The 25,823-nt window shown below is 39.6% G+C and overlaps 1 protein-coding gene across 1 annotated transcript in view; it reads left to right on the top strand.

Moving 5' to 3' along the window:
- LOC129764427 (neuroligin-1-like) overlaps positions 1-25,823 on the top strand; it is a 615,422-nt gene that overhangs the window by 76,740 nt on the left and 512,859 nt on the right. The window contains exon 2 of the mRNA XM_055763494.1: positions 15,756-15,974. The gene's annotated coding sequence lies outside the window, so the exon portion shown is untranslated. The remainder of the gene's footprint in view (positions 1-15,755; positions 15,975-25,823) is intronic.

The raw sequence follows: 25,823 nt of genomic DNA, 5'->3' as shown, positions 1-25,823 counted from the left end.
CTTATTTTTTGACGTGGGACTACGTCTAACCGGAATATATGGAGGGTAAAATAAAAACCTAAACACAGAACATGCAGGAAAAAATGAAAGATTTCGAATGCTTATAGCTCGAACATTTCGTACTGGATAGGAGAGATGTTTGCATCACTTGATAAGGAATATTTCTACGCATCTATCGCAACTAACAAAATGTTGTTTTTCATTAGATAAACAATTGAATAACTGTAAAATATTAGGCGTTATCTAAACGCCCTAACTGCATCGTTATGATTGGCCCGATTTACGGTTTCCCTAACACAGCCATCAAAACCAAGCAGCCTTGGGGAAATCGGCATTGCAAATACATGAAAGTAGGGGGACTTTTGTTCTCATCGAAAAATGTTCCCTAACACAGACTTTAAAACCAAGCAGTGAAATCGGCATTGCAAGCACACGAAAGAGCCTAGAGGCGAGTGAACTGAAAAGTTTAAACCCTCTTAAAGCCAAAAAGAAGAAAAAGAACACACGAAAGTAGGGGGAGCTTTTGTTCCCACCGAAATGTGTTCCCTAATAGAGATTTCTAAACCAAGGTGCCTGGAGAAATCGGTATTTCAAATTCATGCAAGTCGGGGGTATTTTTGTTCCGACTGGAATGTGTTTCCCTAACACAGACTTCAAATCCATGAAGCGTGGGGAAATCGACATTGCGAATTCATACAAATCGGGGGTATTTTTGTTCCGATTGAAATGTGTTTCCCTAACACAGACTTCAAAACCGAGGTTTCTGGGGAAATCGGCTCTGCAAATAAATGCAAACTGCGAGTACTTTTGTCCTCGCTTGCCTTTGTGCAGAGTGGAATATGTCTGTCCTAACATGATCTTCTAAACTTAGGAACCTGGGAAAATCGTGCAGCCACTAGAAGCGAATGACATATAGTTTACACATATATTTTGTTCTAGTCATCATACCAAACGTAAAAGGTCCGTCATTAAATTTACTTGTAACGAAGAACAATCAATCACAATAAATGAATTGACTTTACACGGCATTTGTTCATTTTTTTCACTCACAGAGCAAATATATTGAACTCAATTGAATTTGGAAACTGTTTCATTCAATAAAGAATTTAATCAATACAAACGAATGATTGCTAAGCTAAGGTAGTTCCACGTGAACCTTGCGGTTATATCATAGATATAACCCACTAATTTTTTTTTAAATTTTGGATACAAATAATGGGTTGATGTTCTTTGCATATTGAAATTATATGGCACAAATTCTGTCTGGAATGCCATAGTTATTTATAGTAAGAGAAAGTCAATTAAGAGAATCGATCAAAGCAATAGCAAAAATTAGGCAAATATTGCCGAATAGTGAATAATAAATAATGAGTCTTGTACAAAATTTATTGGAATTTTCAAAACTGCCTTCTAATTTAGGAATAATCGCATTATTGAAAAAGTATTCATTAGAAAAAGGGAATTTTTGCATTCTATCAAAACTTTTTCCTGCAGTAAAATGACTTTCAGGAGCGTTCTTGGAGTCAAATGAATGCTGATTGATTAGGTTAATTGGATTTACTATTGACTTGGTTAATTAAACATTGTATTAATCTACGAAATCTTTAACAAAACAGATAAAAGCGAATGTTTCTTTCTAGTATTGTTATACACTACACCTACACACAAAAAATAGAAGTATTCAAGTATTAAAATAATGATGCTTTAAAATAATGTATATCCCATCTTCATGCGTTGATTTTAGAAAGTTGCAGCGTTTCTAAAATCACTTAAAAACTTCGATTTCGCGCTCCGTTCCCATAATTTTTGTCGTAATCAACGACATAGTATTGCATATTGGGAATAAGATTCAGAAGCATAGTCTTATTTAATAATTATTATTGAAGTATTATTTGAATCCTATTAACGATTTTCCCATGTCACACCGACTATTATCATAATGGGTACACTTATTACGAAACTCCAGGAACACTATTACCATAATGGGTACATGGAAGTGGCATTTTCAAACATGTTTTATATACGATTTAGTCAATTAATCATCGAAATATCAGTGAGAATCTTCAAGAACAGAGTTCAAACTGCTAGAAAAAGTATACTTTTGTATACTTTTGATCTAAAGTAGAGTATTTATTCGCCATTTTCTGCAAATTGATGACATATGTCCTCCATAATTGGTGCACTTACCCTATATTTGTTCAAAAGTTGAAATTTTTTCATCGTTTCGTGATTTTCAATCCGGACACTTTTGCTACAAGATGGCGCCATATATATATATATATATATATATATATATATATATATATATATATATATATATATATATATATATATATATATATACAGTATGACATTTCCCCACAGATTTTCAATAGGGTTTAAGTCTGGAGACTGCGCTGGCCACTCCATAACCTCAATATTCTTCTCCTTAAACCACGCCTTAGCACATTTGTTGGTGTGTTTAGGATCGTTGTCCTGCTGCATCACCCATTTAAGTGGCATTTCCTCCTCAGCATAAGGTAACATAACCTCAGCATCTTGATGTAGCCATGATGCCTGGTATGCGATTAACTGGCCCGACACCGTTGTACGAAAAACTTCCCCATATCATAATTTTTGCTCCGCCGTGCTTTACTGTCGTAACCGTGTACTGCGGTTGATATTCCGTATTGTGTGGACGTCTCACATACTGACGATGACCTTTTGACCCGACCAAACTATTTTGGACTCATCCGTTCACAAAACATTACGCCATTTTTCTTTCGGCCAATCGATATGCTTTTTTCGCAAATTTGAGGCGATTTGAAACATGACGTTTTGTCAACAATGGTACTTTCCGAGGACTACGTGCGAATAGTTTGGCTTCCGTCAATGTTCGTCTGACTGTAACAGTGCTCACAGTGAGGTCTAGTTCATCTTTGATCTTATTAGAAGACAAAGTTGGATCAGTCCGTGACATCTTGATGATTCTTCGATCAATTCTTTCAGAAGTGCAACGTTTCCGACCACGAGTTTCCAACTTGTCTTTCCATTTCAAAGCATTGCTTATCATTTTGGCCGAGCACCCCACTGTTTGCTGTACTTGTCTGTAAGTTTCCTTGATTTTTCAACGTTTTGATAAAATTGCGCTGCTCCTCAGAGCAATGTTTTCCGCGACCCATTTTCTGCAATACAAACAAAACAAACGTATTTTCTTGTACATATCTTAGTTTTTATATACTTACTGACTAACAAAATAGCAAAACTTGTATAAAACTCCGAATGGACACAAACTTTGTTTGAAGTCGTTTTTCGCTGCTATTATTTTGAACAACGCGAAACAGACTCAGCCGGAAGTGTCAAATGAAATATACACTGAACGAAATTGTATTGCTATAAACAATATGGGTTTTGAACGGGTGATGGCACCTTTATATAATCATATGACTATCAATGTAAATTATAAGAATTTTAATAACATAAAAATAACAAACATATTTCAACCAATCATATTCGAATCAAAAATGACAATTGCAACTTTTCGAAAAACACTGAAGGAGAATTCGGAAAATTGAATTTCCATATGTTCTACAATTGATTGAATTGTGAATATTATACGAGAATATTATAATGACGAGTTTTGGTGGAGGTCCTAGGAAGTTTATAATAAAAGGAAATTGTAAAGGGCCAATTATAATGTTGAAAGTTTGTATCAGGGCATTAAGCATTTCAAGTTATTATTACAGAGTGTTCGAAATATGAAGCTGTCTGAATTATGATTAAGAACGATATAATTCCAAGGAATATTTATTTAACAAAAATTTTCTATAACGGAGGCTGTGACATTTACAAAATAAAATAATTCATGAATGTACTTGATGTTAACGGCCTAAAGTTATCGAACAAAAAACCTTCATTTTCCCATTAACAGTTCATTTTGATAACCCATAAACCATAGTGTACGAACGAAATAGAAGGACTATCGAAGATTTTAGTTGATTAAAAAAAAACTGAAGAGGTTTGTTTCAAACAGCGATAACGATAAAATAAAATATCGGATAAAATACAATGATCCCATTTCGGTTGAATCACAAGCAAAGAAAATCTATCGCTATGAAATCATCCTCAACCAAGAATCAGAAATATAGATGAGGCAAAGAGTTAATACTGATTGTTTGACAAACATCCGAAGCTCTTAATTAAATTAAATATTCAACGCAACCCGGAATTGAATTATATACCATTTTAGGCTCCCGTTCCGAATGGAATGGAATGGAATGGCATAAACGCCCCTTATGGAGCCTCGGCCGGCGCCAAACGCTCCAATCTCGAGAGTTATTATTTATATTGAATGGCCCTTTCTTGGAACAAAGGTCGTGCTTTAATAATTTAAACATGAAAGAAGGAGAAATTGGCCAAAGAACTCCACTCCATTGTCCGTAACATATTCCACCCATTGTTCGAAGTTTGATTGCGTTACACCCACCCTGTCCCCTTGGCGGAATTCCGTTGCGGAGAAGAATAAAAACAACCAAAAAAGCGACTCAACTCTCTAAGACAAATTCAATATTGAGGGGCAATAGTTTTCCACTTTATGCTTTTAAGTTTTCAACCATGGCAACTACACAAAGCACCTCGGGTTATGCACAAACACTCACACAGTGAGCGGAAGAACAAAGCATCGAAGAACATTTAACTTTTCCATTTCTTTCATCTGCCGCTTTTCACCGCACGCTGGAAATCCGTTTTTGGTACGCCCGGAGAACAAAATATGTATCATCGGAGAATACTTCTTCACTTTTTAACTATGGAGAATGAGAGAGCATTTCGCTGTAAAGAATACACTCCCACAGCCCGTCGTCCTCGGCTAGATTGTGTCCTTTTCGGAAATTGATTGCACAGAGAAATGGAAAACTTGCCTAGCAGAAACGGAATCCAGAGAGAGCACTAAAAGGAAACCCGGCGAAGCGTCCGGCACAAGATTAAAGATTCATAATGCATCACAAATTCCCCTCACCCCTCACTCCAATCAGCGCCAGCATCATTTTTCTCCGCTCCTACTCCGCTAGGGGTCGCATTCGAAGTACGTACCATTTTTATTCATTATCCTTTTGCTTCGGTGCAAGTGGTTTTCGGTGGCCAGCAGTGCGTGAAGTTTAACAGAGTTCATGATAGATGTTGGATTCTTGAAATTGAAATGGAACGTTCCTGGGCCGTCGTGACGGCGTGGCCGCGCACATGACAAATGGACTTTGCGATGAAATATGGGTCCAACCTGATTCGCACCGGTCCTTTCAACCCGGGCGAAAGTGTGGGTGGTGATGTAAGATGTAAGATTCACCCGAACGACGTGGCGATCATAAATCAACTAACCAACGAGGAAGGGACACCTTCCAAGCCCGGCGGCACTCCAAGTAATGAATTAACAAGGTTTTTATGACAACACTATTTCGCTAATCTCGGGCTAATCAACATCACTTCTAAGCGGATATCATAAATCATGCGAGATTCTCCCGGAGGAATGTTACCTGGTTCCGGGATGGGTTAAATTGGTTGGTACCGTGGTAAACTTTAAAGGATGATTAAGCGACGCAGTTTAACGAAGATATCTTGGGATTTTCCATCATGGTACAGGGCTGACTCGATTATATTTTTTTTTACTGTATATAATCGAATTCTGTGTCCATTTAGTTTATTATAGCGCAAGATTTTACATCTTTTCAAATACTGCAAAGCATAGGGAGCTCATGTTGCTAGTCATTTACGTACTAACTCAACTTCAAAAATGTTCACTACACAAATTAATTACTTAAATTAAAGTACTCTTTACATTACTTCTCAAATGTTAAAAATGATTTTTGAAACCATAGATTGCTTAGTAACGAATTCCAAAGAAAAAAACCTCTCACAAATATAGTTTTGGCATAAAAAGCAGCAGAATGCGCTGATGAAACATACTTATTTGCTCTATTACTTCTAAAAGGTATCAACTTTTCGTGTAAATATGCGGGACATTTCGTTGTAATGATTTTATGAAGTACTAGCTGACCCGGCAAACTTCGTCCCGCCCAAAATTTATTTTTTGTTATCAATACCTCCAAACATTCACATTTTCTTACTTACGATCATGAGCCGAATCGTAGAACTGTTCATTGATTCATCTTCAAATTTACCCTTTACAATTTACTTTTAATGTAAATTTCCTAGGACTTCTATTAAAACTCGTCATTATAATATCAGATTTTTTTCAGACACAATTCTCGTTCAAGATTTTTCAATCACTTGCAAATAACATGTTTCTCCGTTACATCGAATAAATGTTTAATACAGAAAATATGATAGAATGAAAATAGCCCTAAATCGGATAATTCTTTCTTCGAGTTTTGCTCTTATCAACAAATTTGGCGATCCCTTTTTATTTATATAGATAGAAGAAGATATAGGAGTGCGTTTTATCACATTAAATTCTATTTCAACTTTCGAACAAAAATCAATTTCGTTGGTGCAAACATCAAACGGACTAACAACGCTTTTCACTGTGTAATTATAGAACATATGGGAATTGAATTTTCCCATTTCCCTTCAGAGTTTTCCGAAAATTTTCAATTTTCATGTTTGGTTGAAATATGTGTAATTTTTTTATGACCCCCTCTCCATTCCAGAGGTGGGATGGGTGTCATAACATCATAAAAACATTTCTCGTACCCCAAAATCCTCACATCTCAAATTTGTCTCTATTTGCTTGATTAGTTCTCGAGTTATACAGAAATTTGTGTTTTGAGGTGCCTATGCAGTCAAATTCCTTTTGAAAATCCTATTAAATTTGAACGAGACGACGAAAGGGTTAAATCCGTTGCTCCGTTCTGAGTTTGTGTAATTCGCCAGCCCGGGAATCCACCATTTTGCTCCTTTGCTGAGAATCACGTCTAACCTGGCCTTATTGCTTGAATGCAAAAGGGGGCCGATCACGGAGCTTGGTGTCGCACGACCGTTATCGTTTGTTGATGCGTTGCCAGGGGAGATGCCATTACAGGGATGTACAGGGTTTTCCATTTCGGGCTTCCGAAAGTATACAGCCCTGCGCTGACAACCGTTTGACATAGCTGTCAACCAAAGCGTCATATCGTTAGTTGAAGGTCTGCCATTTTACAATATGGATCGTTTTAGCATCGCACAACGTGTTAATTTTGTTAAATTATACTATAAAAATGATGAAAAACCGGCAAATGTTTTTCGGGCATTACGGACGGATTTTGGTCGTCATGGACGGCCTACTGAGCACACAATCGCTAATGTAGTGCGTAAATTCGAAAAACTGGATCCGTAGCGGATATTGTGAAACCTGTGCATCATCGTAATGTGCGTTCGGCCGAAAAAATTGCTGCTGTTGCTGCCAGTGTGGAGGATGACCCGAATGTTTCGATTCCACGGCGTCACGGTCGTTTCGATCCGTTACTGTTCAAAGTAATCGCGGTCGTCTCGATCAGCTACTAATTTAGCCAAGTGCGGTCGTCTCGATCCGCTACTAATTTAGCCAAGTGCGGTCGTCTCGATCCGCTACTAATTAAGTCAAGTGCGGTCGTCTCGATCCGCTACTAATTTAGCCACACTTTCACTATTCTAGCATTTTGTATGCCAACGACGGACGATTTCACTATGGTAACCCACGGTAGGTTCACTTGTGCGAAATAATCATCTGGTGACTGATTGAAAGTTAGCTCAAATGAGGGGCGCATTGACGTCAAAAGAAGGTGGATTTTATAAACCTTTAAAACATGTGAATCCGTTAAAGTATACTATAAAACTAATGTAATTCGTGAAAAAGACAGTTTTAATTATGTTTGAAACATTCGAATACCTGATTTGACACAGGTGCGCTGAATTAGACCATTCAAAAAAGTGCTCAAACCATGATCATATTTTCGACTGGACAAACCAATTTCATTTACCTTACCCTTGTTCATCGCTACTGTCATTAGCTGTCATTTGCTGGGATGATGTCAGGAGATCGTGGAGAGTATCATCTTTTGAACAATTGTAATGTGTCCATGTGCAAACTTTATGTGCCTTGTACTAAGGGTCATTGTTTTAGAAAAATCTGAGTATTCGATTCAATCCCATTTCACTTTGCTTCATATTTTCCTTTAGGATGTGCATGTAAACATTCGGATCCATTGCACAATCGATGAAAACCAAATTGAATCAAAAAAAGGTTTGTAATGTGCCGAGGAAGAACAACTTGAATGCACAAAGGAAAAAACAGTTCATCAGCCTAAAAAAAATCAGTAACTCCAATTCGATTTTTTCCGAACAGCATGAAACACATCTATGCCTTAGGCCTTCTACACATTAGGCAACCGTAACACGATCTATGTTGGCGATGTCAATCGCATCTCCAACTCGGCTCTGCTCATTGACGCAACTCAAACGCGATGAAATCGTTAAGTTTTCATCTGTCATCATAAAATGCTAAATCGCTGGCAGTGATGCCGTTTCTTTAACTACTGAAAGAAATCATATGGAGAGCAATTCATGAAAAACGTTTTTGAAAAAAAATACAACTTTACATGAGATTTTTCTTAACATGAGCGAATTTAGAAAACAAAAGTATTTAATTTTGAAAATAGCATCAAATTGAATGTATGCGTATCTTTAAAAAAATCTACAATGAAATCAAAACGAGACCATCGAAGTATAATTTGCACTAGAACCGAAAAATCTGTTTATATGGCAATCCTGGATGTACTTTTTCCAAAAGTGCGGCACCCAGAGATGCCAGGTTTAAAGACATGTCTTCATTTTAAAGATATTAAACTTACTGTGAAGACATTTGAAAACATTTTAAAGACATTATGAAGTATGTGAAGGCATTTCAGTATGATAGTGTATGTGGATTTTTGGGATATATTAATTTCATGAAATTGGCCGAAAAAAATAAGTAAGGCTTTTGTCTTAATGCCATTCGCTTGTGGCGGACACGACCATTATATCGTGCTGGTGATCTACCACTTGCGCATTATCTATATACGCGTGTATACCCACCAACTCACCATCCGATGATGATGGTCATCGGCTTACTCGGCCAGTCGGACACATGTTGAGTTGTAATAATAAGTTGTAAATAAAATTTAGTAGATAGTTGACCATCAATCGTGACGGTATTATTAATTCCTTGACCTATCCGATACTTCGGGGATTCTCCGAAATTCAACCCCGAATCTCCCAAACGCTCATTTTTTATCATTGTCACTTGTTTACTTTTGTCTTATTGAGACTTTTATATCGGTGTCATTTTTCACGACCACTTCACAATTGAAGATTTTCCGGTTACATGCCGTTTCACAATAATTAGTCAAATCTTCAAAGCTGAAAAAAACAAATTGAGTTATTTATAGAAAATTGACAAATGAGAGCTATCCATTCTATTTTTTGGCATGTAAATCTTTGTATAAAGGGTGTGTCACATCAAATTGCATCACGGAAAAAACGCTGTAGAAATTTAATTTTTAGGAATTATATCTTCAGCTTTCGCTTATAATCAGATAAGAGTGTATAGATCACGTTGGCCATGCTTCACTGTCAATTTTTCGTAAATTTGGAAAAATGTCGTCGAACGAAAAAGAGCGTCGTAAATTCATCCTGTGCACTCATTTCGAGAATCCGGAGTTGTCACATCGGGACATCAGTAAGATGCTGGGAATCGTCCAATCCACGGTCAGCAAAGTACTAAAACGATACTTCGAGAACCTAACCATCGACCGGAAGGTGAAGAACGGCAAAAATGGATGCTCCTTCAGTGAAAAAGATCACAAGCGCGTAGTTAAGCAGTTTAGACGTGATCCGAGAAGTTCGGTCCGGGATGTCACCAATAAGCTGAATTTGTCAAGTTCATTCGTCCAGCGGACCAAGCAGCGGGAGAGCCTTCGTACATACAAGGTTAAGAAGGCTCCTAACCGCGACGAAAGGCAAAACATGGTAGGGAAGACGCGAGCCCGGAAGCTGTACACCGAAATGCTGACGAAGCCGCATAGCCTGGTAATGGACGACGTAACCTACGTCAAAGCGGACTTTCGTCAGCTGCCGGGTCTGTTGTTCTTCTCCGCAGAGGACAAATTCAGCGTTCCGGAGGAGATTCGCAAGCAGAAACTATCCAAGTTCGCCAAAAAGTACATGGTGTGGCAAGCGATCTGCTCTTGCGGAAAGCGGAGCGCCCCCTTCGTGATGACCGGCACGGTAAACGGGCAGGTTTACCTCAAGGAGTGCCTACAGAAGCGCTTACTACCACTATTGAAGCACCACGGGGGCCCGACCATCTTCTGGCCGGATCTCGCTTCGTGCCACTATTCAAAGGACGTGTTGGAGTGGTACGAAGCCAACGGGGTCACCTTCGTGCCAAAGGAAATGAACCCGCCCAACGCGCCGGAGCTTCGCCCAGTAGAGAAATATTGGGCGATTATGAAGCAGGCCCTTCGGAAGAACCCAAAAGTTGTCAAATCGGAGGCGGACTTCAAGAGAAAATGGATTTCTGTTCAAAAAAACTACAACCTGACGTTGTACAGAACCTTATGGACGGGTTAAAGAGGAAGGTGCGAGCATACGGGCTTGGGCTCGAAGTATGAATAAAAAGAAAATGCCAAAAGTTGTTTAATAGTTTTTATTTTACTGTCTAAAATTTTCAAAAGGATCGGTCTACTGGGCGAATTTCTACAGCGTTTTTTCCGTGATGCAATTTGATGTGACACACCCTTTAGTCCACCTTCATAGAACAAATATATGCAAAATATATATTTTCGTTCACATTTATTGAAATAAACTTCAAAACCTCAAGATAAGTTTAATGAATGCTCTATATATAATAATTATTATAAGCCTTGAATAATCTATCAAGCGTTGTTCAAAATTATGTAATGAATTTTAGTTTTCTTCAATATGATTGTGAAGGCTTTTGAAGACATTTTTTCGTACCATGTGAAAACATCCGAAAAATTCACCTGGCATCCATGATTGAAACTCAACAAACGCAGAAATCGAAATGTCAACAGCAATTGAGCGAAAAGGTTGCCGACACAAATCACGCGCGACTCGACATGCTAAGTTGAATCGAAAAAGTTGGACCGACCTAAGTTGATAGTTGTTTAGTGTGTATGCTCCCATTTGCTCTCAACTTTTTTGCGACATTCATTAAGTTGGTTTCAAACCTAGGTTGTCTAGTGTGTAGATGGCTTCACTGGGAAGATGTTTTTTTTCTCGCAGATGAGTCAAAATTCAACATTTTTGGCTACGATGGATGTCATTTTGTGTGGAGGAAACCAAACGATGAACTAACCATAGAAATCTGAAAGCAGCTTTTGAACATGGTGGAGATGGAGAGATGGTATAGGGGTGCATGTATTGGCTATTTGGTTTCCATCGATGGTGTAATGAATCAGAACGTTTACTTGAACATCCTGAAGGAAAATATGAGGCAAAGTGTCAACAAAATGAGATTGAATCTAGGATTCAAGTTTTACCAAAACAATGAAACTCGAGGCATATAAAGTTTGCACATGGTTACATTACAATTGCTTAAAAGTTATTGATACTCTCCACAGTCTCCCGACATCATCCCAGCAAAAAAAAAAACCAAGGGAGAAATCTGGGTAGAAATGTTAGAAACCATCAGATTTAAAAAAAACGATTTTTGGTGAAAAAAACGATTACTTGATGAGATGAATTTTTCTTCCGAATACACCAAAGATACTCGTAGAGTCTGGGTTCGGTATGAGCAACGTACCGGGTAGGATGTGTTCATTTGTGCTCCGTATTGTTACGTCCGATTAATCGTGTTTTTATTCGTTTCGATGATAGATTCCAATTGAAATGTGTTAAAAGTTTGCCTTCTGCCCTTGTGAATTGAAGTGAGAATTTAAATTATGGAAAAATAATCAAAGTGATGAAATCATAAATCGGGCGGAACCATTTTACGCTTCGTATGATTGGAGAAAACTCTCTTAGTTTTCGGTGTGCTCTCTTACTCAATCGCGTGTGAACGATATTACGAAGCACAATTCGCATGGCTTAGTCAAATTGATCCAAACAATCTACAATATGAATGCCATTTTAAATGGATGTGAAGTTTTTGTATCGTAGCGAAAATATAATATTTGTGATAGATGTAGAAAGTGTGCATATGAAATGAAAAATCATTCGCCTTTCACTTTTAGCTGTGAGGAAGTAGCTTTTAATTGAGACTCTCCCGAGAAGAGATAAAAGTAGATCAGAGAAAGAAAATGGAGTGATAATAGTGGAGTGCTGGGAGAATGTTTATGTGTGACAGCGAGAGCGATTTCCGTACTGGGAGTAGAGCATCTATGGTCGTGAGGTTTTTTAATGCCACTATGATGAGAGTGAGCGAAGGGTTGTAAGTGGGAATGCAGTAGAGCAAATGAAATGCGGTGATCGTCCTCGCTCATCATGTGTAGTTTTTTCCTCTTATTATTTCTTATGCATGTGTTGTGTTTGTTTGTGCGGGGGCTTTTTTTTTCTCCGCTCATATGGTGGCACTTTTTTCACTGCACTATGCCGCTCTCTGAGAATGGCGGCCTCGCAAAGCTAAGCCAAGCTAACACATTTAGGGTTGTTCATGTTTTATTCGCAATAATTGACGGTAGTTACTTCTACATTTGACTTCCCGCAACAATAGTGTAGTGGGGAAATGTTGCTGAACAGTTCAAAATATTTAAGGTATATAGTCTAACATGGTCTATCATGTATATACAATTCGGGCGTCCGCCTCCGTTCTCTCCTGTTCAGTATATTATTTGATATGTTTAGTATGTTTAGTATTCCAACAGGCTTTCAAAATCTTCTATTCTTTAATTCTTCACCGAGTATATCTACATACGATAAATACTAGAATATATTAACCCTTTGTCGTTTGTCTGCTCTCAGCCACCATATCAAGGAATCATACTCCGACCGAAAAGGGTTAATATAATATCTTACATAAAATGTATCAATTTTACAGGTTTTCCTTCTCAGGATACCTTTTTAGGGTTTTAGGGTTTTTGTTTCATGGAATAGTCAATCACATTTACATAATCACATCACTTACCGCAGTGAATCCTGATTTTTCTTAACCATTCCCACTAACAACTATCCCTTCCATGATAAACGCTAGGGAACCACGCTATAGAGGCGACCCTTCTGGCCTTCGGGCGGCGAATATCATACTAACATTCCTTCCCTTCCCCTGGTGACTGTAAGGACGTGGCCGGCGTCGTTATTGACCATTTAAAGCTCGAATCACCGAAAATTGCACAACGAGAATGATTTGCTAGTCCCAAGCGTCATTCTGTGTGTTCTTTGTGCAATTTGGTTGGTTCAGGTCAATCACGGAGAGCAACTACGAATTGTACAGTCTACCCAAGCTCAAGCGAATACACCAAAGATACTCGTAGATGACGGTTAAAGGCTGCTAAAGACAATTGCAATGAACAAGGGTTACCATGCTAAAGATGAAATTCTGAAATTGATCAATTCCTTCGAAATCGAATTGAAATTTTAACCATCGTACGAATATGAGTTTGAGTAAATTCGTCATTCCATTATATCATTGTTTGTTCATCTATCTTTTAGCAATAAAACAAAAATTGAACGAAGAAAAAGTATTCATAACTAGAATAGTTAAGAGCTGATGAAGTGAGGGGGTTAAAGAAAAGGTGTGCCATGGCGTACACGATTCCAGCCCTTCTGGTTATCTGAAAGAAAAAACATCGAACAGATTCTGAATCTGTGAAGATGTCGCTATCGCATGAACCCCGGACGAGTCATAAACATTTTTTTTTGTAAAACGGCGGCCGTTTGAAAAACAAAATGCGGTTTAAAAGGTTTCCTGTGATGTTTCCCGATTTTTCAAAAATATTAAAATTTAAAAAAACTATTATTTTTTAGAGGTTCATGAAATAGATTGTATTTATATAAAATTGACATGAATCGATTCAGTAGAACTTGAGATATCGTGTACGGCAGTTTGAAAAAAACTAGTTTCGAGAAAAACGCGTTTGAAGTTCATTGTTATGGCCGTACCAGGTTAGATACCGCGTCACTAAAATGGATCTAACTCGGTAAATAATAGAATTTTCGATAAGTCCTTTCTAGGGTATATTCTTGGATACCTAAACCGCATAAGTATGAAGGAAACAATTGTTTTTTTTCCAATTTCTACACTAGAATACTGCCTCAAAAGCATGCTCTTTAGAAATATTTATGAATTGTCTATGCATTCACTAAGGAAAGAGAAGTAATGTTAGTCCGACATTTAACTGCAAGTCACTCGACACATTCATACAAAATTTTCTTCATCTAAGTAAGAACGGATTATATTACAAACGCAAATCCCTTAAGCTGACATATCATATTCAATCAGTGTACAAAATATATATGTGTCATTACACAACTAAGCCTTCTTTTGCAGTCACTCCCAAATTATATTAACCATTCATGAACCTTCCAGCCTCCCTTCCAACCACTTGCTGGACACCCCTTATCATGGTAGGAAATTTTCCATCCATCAAACGAGTACACAGAAGTATTCTCTGCTAACCCAAAAAGCTTTCTAATTAAGCAAAACAAGACGTGACCAGAATTGCTGATAAATTCCCCCCAAACAGATGTCAACCAAACTGAGGACAAAACAAAAAACGGGTTGAGTAACTCTCCCGTGCCAAAATAAGACTTTTACTTAATCTTGTGCAATATTTTTGTTCTGCCATCGAGAGAACTTCAAAATTAAGCTAGCAATGATCGACAAACTGCGAAGTAAAAACCAAATCATGTTTCAGTTGATTCTTTTCATTTTTTGTTTCCAACCATCGAAATCGCTCCCGGTTCGGCTATTGGAGGGAACATTTTGTGGGCCGTCATCGGAGCTTACGAACCGATAGAACCAAATTTCCGTTTTGCTGCGCCCCCACCCAAAAACTGTTCTGTGAGACTGTATCTTTTAATTATGTCCATTATCTATGCCGTTGGCGCGCTGATTGTGTATTCTGGAGTGGTTTTTCAGCAGTGGCGGAGGCGATGGCTAAATCCGATTGCGTTCGCTCCCATCGGGTTGATTTGGCTAAGCAAACGAATGATTGCTCAACGGACAAGAAGAATCTTGATTCCACCATGCCCCCTCCCTCAAAACCGAGGGCTCGGCTTCGTTTGGAATAATCGGTGGTGATGAGCTTTCCTTGTAGCGAGTCAGTGGTGTGTATTGGAAATTATTTATTGAATAAGATTGAAGCAGATAACGGTTGGTCAAACTTTCCCTAGGGTTAGCTGGAATTATTATTCACGGGAGAGTAGTCTTCCGGTAAACTTGTTCAGTCGATATTACACTAAAAGTGTGGGATATGTTGGATTCTAGGAAAACTTCGAAACGTTACATTGTTACGATCTCCAATGGTTGCAGTCAAATCATCTTTCATGTGAACAACAAGAGCTGGTAATAATTCCCAGAACCAATTATCAATTGATTGTCGAACCAAAAAATACCACTAACTAATTAAATTAATGCGGTTTGCTTCACGTTCCAATCGAACGCTCCGAATGCGGCAAATCCAGGCTCAACATTTATCATATTGCACACGAACCAACGGCAGCGCAAATAAAACGAGAATAAGTCTCTTCAACTGTTAATTGCACGCGGAAAACCACTTCATTATAAACAAGCCTCCCTCAATTCCGCCCCCTTAATTAGTTGCTAATTCATCCAATATTCAACCGTTTCTACCCTTTTTCCATTTCAGATAAGTGACTGACGACCAGCATTCGAGGATATTCGTGGTGGACACAAAGTGCCGGCCAGGTTCGGTGGTTTGGTCATTTTTACTATTCGTTACTCGTGGCGGTAAAACTTCCCGACAGGACCTGTGCCTGTGTAGGTGTGTACTCGTAACATTGGAATCCATCTATTGGCAAACGTCACGCAAACCGTTGTTGACCTGTTGTTGGCGAGATTGTAGAAGGTAAGCATCGCATACCATTCGATAGCAGCAGCACCAATTGCCTTATCGTGGTTCGCTTATTACTCGGGAATGAAGTGGGGTTGGATTTTTATCACAGTTTGACCGGAATAAAAGGAGGTGAAAGAGACCATTCCGCTTTCACACACAATCCATCACCCATTCTTGGGGCTATAAATAGTGGGGTAGAAATAAAAATGCATGGATTCGAATGTTTGATAGCCACGATTGTGAGGTTTCTTGATTTATTCTTACACGAATTCGTAGCAGAAGTTAACTGGGTTGTTGGGCTCTTCGAATGACTGGCATTTTAACATGTTCGTCGCCCCGTCACTCTGAAACGAGTGATACTTTTCTCGTTTTAATTAAATTGGATTTTTGAATAGAATCTGATGGTATAGACACCTGAATAAATTCATTAATATTTATATTGAATATTTTATTTGGGATGTGTTGATTTTGTGGTTTTTCTACCACAAAATCATAAATTAAAATATGATTGTTTGGGTACTTGCCATAATTACTAAGTTTACCGTAATTGAATTCGCTATAATTAGATTTTGTAGCCCAATAGGGAATAGGATTCTCTCGCATCTCGTTATCGATATGAAACACTTTTCCACCATTATCATAATTATCGAGCAGAGCAGTCTAATAAAAACCTTCGACTAAGAAAGACTAGTTCCATTTGCTACAAGATAGAACCAACCTAGTGTACCACGTGATATTATTCGCCCTTTTCATTACGGTAACATTCTACCGACCATATTTTCGCCGTGAAAGGATCACTAATCCGGAGAACCAGCGCCCCTATAATGATTTTAAGCTATACATTCTATTAGTTTATATTCCTAATGTTGGTCTACTCTATCTTACGAAATCATTATTATTAAATTGACATGTATTTCTGTTGTCTGTTTCAATGACGTACGTCTTAAAATTTAAAAATAATATTGCTAGTGTTGACACTTATAAAATTGTTATTTCTGGAGCCTCCCAGAGCGAACGAGACGAACTTTTCTAAATAGCTGACCGAACTTGTTTCTTCCAATAAATGATGTACCCAGATGTAGAGTGGTATGATAAGAGGGCTTTATTGATCCACTTCAGGCTTTTATATAATGCGACGATGCCGATAGACAGAGGAAGCAGATGAATTCAAAATAGTCGATACTAGTGTAATTTCAGTTCATTGGATTGAATATTGTTTAAATTAAAAGCTTTCCCATTTTCCCGTTCATTTGTTCTGCTCATCTGGGAGCTCCCCTACCCATGCCGTAAATAATGAGCAACTTATCAGGGATCAACGAAGGGGAAGACTCCATGGACAAAGAAAAGAAGAAGAACGAACGAACGAAGGGGAATATTTGTCTAGAGCATAAATATTGGATCTCGCCCAACAAACTTTCAGTATCGTTCTAGATACGAAGCAATGAACATCGCTTGGTCATCCTTGCTTTGTGTGATCACATGTATTGGTTCCAGATTGAGCTGTGGACGCAACCAAATTATTCACTCGCTGATGTATCTGTCATTGCAATCATTACATCGAACTGACGCCATTCCATTAGGGCTCTGAACTACATAATTGTGTGGGGAATCATAAAGCTAGGCTATCATCGGCTAACCATGGAAATAATAGTTCTGGAATTTTGTTGGTGATTTGGTTTCACATGACAGTAGTCAAACCCCCCACCAAGGATGACAGCTGAACTATTCGAGACCGGCAATATTAACAGAAAGGGCTTCTGTTAGGAAGAGCGTATGTTTAGTTGCTTCAAACCTGCTCCTTCAAGTATCTCCTCCCGTTTGCATCACAACAATCGCCTAATTTGTTGATACTATGATGAGCGGTAGTTTGGCGGTGCCAATCATGAAACCGTGATGATAAATATAAATAAGAAGGGGAGATAGCGCAAGGGTAATATTTGCGCTAGGGTATGAATCATGGATCTCGGCTGCGACAAATATTCAGTATTTTTCTATATTCGAAGCAGTTAAAATCGCTTGTTTTCCGTCATCATAAAGTCTTCGTTGGTGCCTTTGACATTGCATCAATGCATTGAACTGACGCTTTGGTGAAGCAGGCGTTAAGGTTTTGCGCGAAATAATTATTTGGGGAATGTCAAGCTAGACCATCGTGAATGTTGTATTGGAATGTTATGAGTTATTTGTATTCTCGTGCCAGTCGCAAAACTGCCTTCAACAAGTATGATATTTGTGCTAATCTTTATCATAATGATGCAATCCAACTTTTCGAGGTTATTAAGATTTAAGAAAGGGTTTATTTCGATCGTTTAGTCACCAACAAAGTAAATATCGTTCTGGAATTTTGAATGTGATTTGGTTTCACTTGCCAGTAGCAAAACTTTCTTCACTAAGGATGACAGCTGCGCTTATCTCGAGAATGAGGAATTAATGCAACTTTTATCGACGCCAGTAATATTAGCAGAAGCTTTTTTCTTGAGAATGAAGCAAAATGAAATTGAGTTTTGCCATCTTTTCCCGCCTTTAGCGTTCCATCATTGATAAATTTTGAATGTTTTCTTCAATCATGATGAAATTTTCTCTATTGACGAATTTACGCAAAGCTTAATCAGATTATGTAGGGGTCGATACGAGAAGGATTAGCAGTATTTTTAGCGCAAAACACCCTATAGTTGAAAAAAATTAAAGTTACAATACTTATAACAAGCCATTCTTCGTAATATACATAGCACATTGTAAAATGATGATTTTCTAACGTTTTCAGCGTGGAAAGAATACATGAAACCGGGAAATTTGAAGATAAATTCTGATTTTTCTAGAAAACGAACAACAATTTGAACGAATTTCATACCAAAAAAACAAAACATCCTCATTTTACTCGCTGCGCCATCTGGTTGTAAATCCAACGTAAATTCGTCAATTGGATAAACAAACTATCCTTTCATAGTTTCTCAATGTGACAACTTGGGGCGCTGCAGTGAATAAAAATAAACGGCCAAATTCTAACTGAAACACACTTTATCACCATTAGAGCCCCCGCAGACTGCAGACTGACCTGTCGACCGACAGTTCGGTCGGTTTCTTAATCAGTTCGGAGAGGTATGCATGTGCGCACTATACACCGATTCAGTTGGGTCGGTTTTTGCAACAGTAAGCCGATCCGACCAAACTGTCGGATATTGATTTTCATTGTAACCTTGATATCTTGCTGTTTTTACTACGACAACATCTTCGCAAACCGTCTTTGCTTCTTGAAATTCTAAATCATCCTCGCTGTGTGAAACGTCGTTTCACGTTCATGTCAGAGGTGGAACTTTCGTTCACGTTCCGGGTGGATACTTTCTTACACGGAAGCCACAAATCAAACAGGAACCTCTCGATTGGCTGGTCAGTCAAGGAGCACACACCCTGTCGGGTGGCTCACAGCAATGCCCGTGCTCGCTTGCAGTTGTTCTCCTTATCCTCGTTCAAGCACCGACCCGAGGATCTCGGGAACAGTCAGCCTCTGTTGGTTTTCAACTGTTTCTACTCCCAACAACAGCGCGCACAACGTGCGTTCGCTGCTGGTTGATGAAATATACATTAATAAAATAAAAATGCGATTAAAAATTCCGGACGAGAGATGGCCATAAATCTTGGCTAATGCCGGCTGCCGGAGAGATGAAAAGCTGACCTGCAGGCTGACGGCGCGTTTTCATCCGACGCTGCGTTTACCTGGCAATTGGGGATGGGCAGTTTCGTTTGATGTTTCGCTTAGCCGCAGGGTGGATACACTTCTTGACTCGTTGTCGACCGGTGAACAGGGGGTCCGGCTGGGGGCAAGATAAGACTCAGCGCACTTGCTGAGAGCGTTTATTATAATGGGCTATTTTGGCAAATTGAGCTCGCTTTTAAAATTATTTTCAATTAGGACCAAAATTCAAGCTCGAGTGTTTCATGTCGCAGAAGGTTACCGGATGATGTCTGAATCCCGTTCAAGGTAGAACTCCGGCCTAAACTCGGGGCGTGCTTCATTCGCTCCTTTTTGTTAGTAAAATAAACACAAAATCTCGAATTTGAGGAACAAAAGCATTATTCCTCCCATCCCCAATTCGTCGCCCCTCATTGAAATGTGTGGGGCTGAATCAAACTGTAAGTAATTTTCTTTTGGGCTATTAAGCAGTAGAAACCTACACAGCAGGCAAGAAATCTTACACCCGAAGCACAGACCGGCTGTTTTCTTTCATCGTTTTTAAGAGTATTAAATTCAGGGAGGAATGGAATCGTACAATATAAAATCCTTCTAGCAAAAGCGGATGGGATTCTGGGAACGGACACCAAACCGAAGACCGTGCGGCCATTCTTCTTATTTTCCCCCATCCCCCTCGGCTTGGATTTACGTGTTTGTGCCCTTCGGGGAACTGATTTACCAGGCACAGTACTAAACCGTTACGCCCTTCTGGTCGAGCATGAGTGGGATTCTTTGAATTGGAAGCGATTTATGTTTCCGATGGTTTTCGTTGAACCAAATTCGGGAGGATGTATTGTTTCAAGCCTCGTTGAGCTTCTGATCGTTTCTTGTGGCAAAACTGGCTGTTCGGTTTTGATTGATTGGGTAGCAAACGCTGGGTTCTCACAATTTTCAATTGGAAACATTTCTTTGATTTAGTCGAATAGATATCATATATTTTTTGGAATTCGTTTTTCACTCAGTCGATGTCCTTCCTTGATCTGTGTTCGTTTTTGAAGTACGACATCCATGTCTGATGTGAACAACACCATATGTTGTTGGTTCTACGTACATCTTATGCATCTTTGACAACCGTTTACAATCAGCCATATGATTGTGAAAATATTAGCTAATTAAACACCTTTTCATACAATTGGGGCATTCTATTCCTGGGAAAGGCGACACTTTCTTTATGAACCAATGTGAATGAAAAATGAAAAATTTGTATATCAGAAGGGGGTATATAATATGTGACCGGAACGTTGACGTAGAACTACGAATTTATTTCATTCAATGATTGTGCAATTCCAAATGAAATCGAACTAAAAATGTAGATTTTAAAAACTGAACGAAAGTTTTTTTGGGATTTTTTTGACTCAAGTGTAACATTTGAAAATGACGTATAGATTTTAGGAATAGAAATCTTTGGTAATTCTCTGGCAACTCTGTTTGTATGGTTCATATCTTGTTTATGTGTCATATTTTTCCGACGTTTTTATGGTTGTTATTTGAAGCTTCAAATAGCTTTTTTCCTCTCGTTCGGATCATTTGGTGTTTCTTTTTAACGCGGTGGTGCAAGACTGTCCGTTTTTTTGTGCTAAGGGCGTGAAAACGGTGTGCAGTTTTGACAGTGATTGTATTCCAAGAACAATACCGTACCATACTCCACGCAAATTTTTTTCTCCCGAAGCGACATCTGCATTTGATCATTATTACAAAAATCGTACGCAATCCTCGACATAGCAGCATACAAGTCAAGTTTCAAATTATTGAATCTTGTTCCGCTCGCTGCATATCGATTGGCGCTTCAGAATGGCTAAGAGTTGCTTAAAATGCTCCGATTCTATCACCGGTATCGAGTATCGATTACAGTTGTACTTTACGTCGCACAAGAAGAGTCTTTTTTGGATGTTTGACAGATGCGCCGAACTGTTCGAGAACGTGCTCTTCCGATCTATTTCGGCTAATGCTGAACAAACATCGCCATTAAACTCTTTGACGAATGCAATTACGGAGCTGCGCGTTGAAATTAAGCAGATAAGTTCAAAACCCAATGTACAGTTTTCTCCAGCTGCCAACTGGCCCTCAATAACCCAACGAAAGGCCAATAAAAGGCCTCTTCATCTGAATACTACTGAACGAGCATCTGAAAACTGTCGTGTTGGTAGTAAGCAGATGATGGACAACGTCGTGTCGGTACCCATTTGTAACCAGGAGGAGCAGAAGTTCTGGTTGTATCTCTCCAGAATTTGTCCTGACGTTACAACCGAAGCTGTGACAGCAATGGTCAAAGCATTGTGATCTTGCTGTGGTGAAGCTGATTTCGAAAGACAAGGACACCAGCTCTCTCACTTTTGTGTCCTTCAAAGTTAGAATGGATTCATCATTAAAATCTAAGGCTTTAGATCCGGAGACTTGGCCCGAGGGTATGCTATTCCGGGAGTTTGAAAATTTTGGTCCCCGAAAATTTCGAGTACCTGCAAAACTTCCGAAACCACTAACGCCTATACCACCAGCTCAAAACTCATCTCCTGCCACTATGGCAGCACCGTTAATGGAGTGTTAACGTGTTTTGACCCGGGATGCACGTCTGCCAGCTCTATGGAAGTCCCCAATCCCCTCATCTCAGTCGAGCTTTTCCAGCCATCATCCAACAGCCATCCCGGTTCTGAGTTTGAGAATGGAGAGGGGATCTTCCAAACCGCTATTGCAGGCAAGTACCCATTCAATAGCAATATCATCTGCATCAAACACTTTCTCGACGCCGGGATGCATGCCTGCCAGCCGTATGGGAGCCCCCAATCCACTCATCTCAGTCGAGTATTTCCAGCCAACGTTCATCAGCCATCCCGGACCTGAGTTTGAGAATGGAAAGGGGGCCTCCCGAACTGCCATCGCAGGCAAGAATACATCCGAATTAAGCATTTATGTACCTGATGTGTCTGACGCTTTCAGTAAACATTCTCGCCATTCTTCTGGATCATACTCTGTATCCCCAAGTTGCTCATCTGCTGGACTCATTCAATCGTCAAGCTTCCGTCATTCATCACATGAATCAATCGCAGTTTCGACACTGGGATGCACGCCTGCTAGCCTTATGGGAGCCCCCAATCCCCTCATCTCAGTCGAACATTTCCTGTCAGCGTCCATCAGGCATCCCAGACCTGAGTTTGAGGATGGAGAGGGGGCCTTGCAAACCGTTATTGCAGGCAAGTATGGTACCACACGGAACACTTCTCTTCCGGTAACGTCGACTACTTCTAGCCACCTCCCCCCGTCGGAGGGGGCCCTGGTAACGATATCGGACCTCCCACGATAATTGCAGTTCCAAGTACCATGTCACCCACCGAGTCATCGACGAATTTGACATCTACCAGTGCTGAGGGACACGTCACTGATAGTATGCTTTCCGTGTATTATCAGAATGTAAGAGGTTTGCGCACGAAAATCGCCCAACTGCGTTTGTTACTGTCCGGCTGCGAGTATGACGTACTTGTGTTTAAGGAAACATGGCTTTCGCCCGACTATATAATTTACCGTTGTGATCGTAATGCACATACCAGTAGTTGTTCGCGGGGTGGTGGAGTACTGGTTGCAGTCAAAAACTGTTTGGATTGTGTATCAGTTCCTGTAACTGTAACGAGCTCGAACAAGTTGCAGTACGCATAAAAGAACAATTTCGGTCTCTCTACATAGTCGCGATATATCTCCCTCCTAATTCAAACAACCAGTTATACTCTGCACATGCAATCGCTGTTCAATCCATAGCAGAGCGTCTTTTGGAGTAGGACATTATCCTATCAATCGGAGATTTTAACCTTCCGTATTTACGATGAAGTTTTGACGATGACATCAATGGATACATTCCTTCAAATGCTACTTCTGACATCGAACTTGACTGCACGAACGTGATGTTTGCTCATGGCTTGAGACAGATCGAAATTGAGTGGGAACGAGTTTTGAACCACGATTCAGTAGATCAGATGTTGTCAAATTTTAACGAATTTATTCATGATGTCTTCAGTCGCCATATCCCTCGAAGAAGAAGAGTGTCAAGCTCCGTTTACAATAAACCTTGGTGGACTCCTGAGCTACGAAATCTTCGCAAGGTGCGCAATCGTTATTTCAATTCGAAGAATGAAACTGACAGAGCTAGACTTCGAAATCTTGACTTGGAATACATGAGTCTCCTTTCTGAAACATACAAAAACTGTCTGCTAAGAATACAGGCAACGGTTAAACAAGATCCTTCAAGTTTTTGGAGTTTCGTCAAGAAAAGAAAAGCAAGCAGTAATATTCCTGGTTCGGTTAGTTACAATGAGACCGCTTCTACCACAAGTTCAGAGACCGCCAATCTGTTTGCTGCCTTCTTCGAAAGTGTCTTCAGCAAAGCATCACCGGTTCAACTTCACGATCGTTTTGAGGAAATACCGATCCATAACATATACCTACCGTGCACTCAGTTTGCTCCAGAGGAAGTGAGGAGAGGTCTTGAGGATCTTGACCCAAAAAAAGGACCAGGTACAGATAAAATACCGCCCGCATTTTTGAAGAACTGTGCCTCTTCGCTTGCCAAGCCCATCACTGCTGTTTTGACGTAGGATTACGTCTTTCGGGAACATATTGGGGTACAAATTGAAAATCGAAAATCGAGCACATCGTGAAAATTGTCCAATTTCAAACGCTTATTGCTCAGTCATTTCATGATGGATTGATGAAATTTTTGTGTCAATCGATTTCGGCACTTCATAACAAATTTTATATTGAAGAAAATAATATATGTCATGGAACTAACTATCGAACAATTGAAAAATCTCAACCCTTATCCCAACGGAAATACGGAAATACCCACTTGGTAGAAATTGACGAGACATGCGGCGGGTCCCTAACAGAGACATCAAAACTAAGCTGCCTGTGGGAAATCGGCATTGCAAATACATGAAAGTAGGGAGAGCTTTCGTTCCTAACGAAATGTATTCCCTAACAGAGACATCAAAACCAAGCTGTCTGGAGGAAAACGGCATGGCAAATATATGCAAGTCGGGGGCATTTTTATATTGCAAGTAAGGTGAGTGATACGATTAATTCTAGCAAATAAAATTTAAACTTAGAACTTTAATGTTGGTTACTTCCATTACATCAGGTGACATGATATTTCTTGTCTTGAAGATCATAGTGCGCTGACTTGTAACATGCTTTGATGGTCAAAATACTGACAAACTATTTAACATCAAAGAGTAAGGAATTTGTTTTGTTGCACGTCGTTTGGTGGTAATGTTGCAATGGTCGTCATAGTAGCCCAAATATACGCAGTGGCTGTGACAAATTGCAGCACTGGTCTAGGATCACATAGTGCGGTTTTCGTCATATCTCGTTTCACTTCGGTTATCTTTTATCTAATACGAACCATCCAGCGTCTGTTTACCATCCTTCTGTCATCATCACTCGGTAAACACTGGTGAAGTGGACAACCAAACAAAACGGCCCTTTTCAGGGCCACCAAATCGTTATCAAAGAGTTCCTAGAGGAACTTCGCCGTCTCAACGTAGTATTACTTGCGTCATTTTTTATTAGTACTTAGTTGAGATTTCTATGCCAAATAACACGTCTTGAATGCATTCTGAGTGGCAAGCTCTAGAATACGCGTGATCACAGTGCAAGTCGGAGGAAATTTCTTTGACGAAAAATTCCCCCGACCAGAACGGGAATCGAACCCGATCACCCGGCATGTTAGTTATGAAGCTAACCACTCGGCCACGGGAGCATCCACGGTCAGCAGAGTACTAAAACGATACTTCGAGAACCTATCTATCGACCGGAAGGTGAAGAACGGCAAAAATGGATGCTCCGTCAGTGAAAAAGATCACAAGCGCGTAGTTAAGCAGTTTAGACGTGATCCGAGAAGTTCGGTCCGGGATGTCGCCAATAAGCTGAATTTGTCAAATTCATTCGTCCAGCGGACCAAGCAGCGGGAGGGCCTGCGTACATACAAGCTTCAGAAGGCTCCTAACCGCGACGAAAGACAAAACATGATGGGGAAGACGCGAGCCCGGAAGCTGTACACCGAAATGCTGACGAAGCCGCATTGTCTGGTAATGGACGACGAAACCTACGTCAAAGCGGACTTTCGTCAGCTGCCGGGCCTGTTGTTCTTC

The sequence above is a fragment of the Toxorhynchites rutilus genome, chromosome 2 (genome assembly GCF_029784135.1).
Source record: "Toxorhynchites rutilus septentrionalis strain SRP chromosome 2, ASM2978413v1, whole genome shotgun sequence".
Classification (NCBI taxonomy): Eukaryota; Metazoa; Arthropoda; class Insecta; order Diptera; family Culicidae; genus Toxorhynchites; species Toxorhynchites rutilus.
The sequence above is the reverse complement of the archived record's forward strand: the minus strand, read 5'-3'. Positions and strand labels throughout refer to the sequence as shown.